The sequence below is a fragment of the Podarcis raffonei genome, chromosome 14 (genome assembly GCF_027172205.1).
Source record: "Podarcis raffonei isolate rPodRaf1 chromosome 14, rPodRaf1.pri, whole genome shotgun sequence".
Classification (NCBI taxonomy): Eukaryota; Metazoa; Chordata; class Lepidosauria; order Squamata; family Lacertidae; genus Podarcis; species Podarcis raffonei.
In genome coordinates, this window is record NC_070615.1 from 24097916 (window position 1) to 24100030 (window position 2115).

The window sequence follows — 2115 nt, forward strand, 5'->3', positions numbered from 1 at the left end:
CTTCTCCAGCATCCTTTTAAAAAAAATAAAATTATTCAATTTTACAAATATATTTTAAATTCAAATATCAGTCATACTCTTAAACAAACTAGGATTCCCTGAATCCTAAGACTTCTTTGTTAAAAAACCAGAAGCTTTTTTATTAGGTATAGTGGGTAGAGAGATACCGAGACAAGATAAAAAATTATTCTTGTATGCAACAACTGTGGCAAGAATTTTGTTAGCTCAAAGATGGGAACAACAGGAGTTACCAACAAAAGAAGAGTGGCAGATGAAAATGATGGACTTTGCAGAACTGGAGAACTGATGAGAAGAATCCGGAACCAGCAAGACCAAGCATTCCAAAAGGACTGGAACAAATTTATATTATATTTGAAAGACAACTGTAAGCAATTAACAACATTAGCAGGGTTATCTGAAGATCTGTAAGGTGAAATTGCTACCTATTCAGGTTGAGTAATATAATATTTTAGGTAATGATATAACAAGGATAGGAAACGAAGCAAAATGTAAAGATGTACAGTTTAATTTTGTAAACCACCAGACGAGAGGGAGGGGAGTCCTTAGGATCAGTCAAGCCAAAGAGATAAAGCAAGAGGATACGATGTTACGTAATGTGATTATATGTAAAACCAATAAAAATCATTTATAAAAATCCTAAGACTTCCCTCCACCCCTCCATGGTTTCCGTTATTAGTCTTTTTCAACTGCATCTTATAATATCTTCCGTTTTTTCTTAAAACTCTTACCATAGTTCTTGTGTTATAACAATCCTGCCAATGGTTTTAGTTCTTCACAGTGTTCTCCAAGGGAACTTACAAATTTTCCCCATTCCCTATTAAAGTTATTGTCTTCTTGGTTTCTGATTCTCCCAGTCATTTTCCCCATTTCAGCATAGTCCATCAGCTACTCCAGCATCCTAGCCCCCTCTGTGTTGGAGGGCTGTGGGATCTCTTCTTCTCTTCTTCCTGCTCTCCCATTGGCTTCTCATCCACCAGCTCCTCTGATGCCCTTCCATGTTCCACTTGGGTGCTGAGGTCTCCTGGCCAGAGTCCCAAGGACCCCAAGTAGCTGCTGGTGTGTCTTCCTCTGGGTCAGCCTCTATCTCTATCTGTGGCCCCCACCACTCCACAATAGGAAGTGGGCTTATTGTGCAAGGCATCCCAATTGACTATAATGGTTCAATATAAATTTGCTGGTATGTGAGCACCAAGTGTGGCTGAGGGCTCCCATGAAGGAATGCTGTTCCATACAAGCAAAAATCCCGTCTACTAAAAATAAAATGCTGGAGGGAAGTGTTAGCAATTCATTTAAATAATGCTGACAGTGTCCAGAGAGGAAAGTCTGGATATTGCTTTACTGAGGAAACTGGACAGAAAAACAGTGTGTAATTTGTAGAGAAAGGAACGGAGAGGTTTTGTCATTCTTAGTTTAGACCAGTGGTTCCCAACCTTTCTTTTGGCCATGCCCCAACTAAGCATCTCTAAAATCCTGATTACCCTGCCCCCCCGTGACATATAATTCTTATTATTCAAAAAGTGAACTCCGATTCACATGGAGGAAGCCTAAAAGACCATTAACTTGGTCTAACTCATTCTCAAATTGCCCCCCTTAAAAATCAAATTGCCCCGCTGTGGGGCATGTGCCTCACATTGGCAACCTTGTACATAGGGGGCACTTTTTACTAAACAGAGGGAGGACACCCTCAGAACCACACAGCCAATGAGAACACGTGCTACCTCAGTGAAGATCATGTCACTCTGCTTGGTTGCTAAGCAACACCCCCCTCTTGTTTAGCTGATGTACTGGTAACAGAATTAACCCTTAAATTGCAAAGAGAATGATCCCTGCTGTTGGCCTTTCCACCCTACCCTTCTCCCTGATGTGATAGTTTTCTACAAAGGGTTCTTCTTTTTGCTTTGATACAAGGAGAGTTCAGTCAATTCAGACCTCAGCTGCAGTCTGCATTGATGCATCTCACATACAGGATTACCTCCTTAACCTGCCGCCTGTGAAAACCAGGCCTATATCCGGAGAAAGTGATTGTTGTAAGCGAGGATGGCATACCAACGTTTTAATAAAGAACTACAAGAAGAAACAGAAGGCAACAGTGAC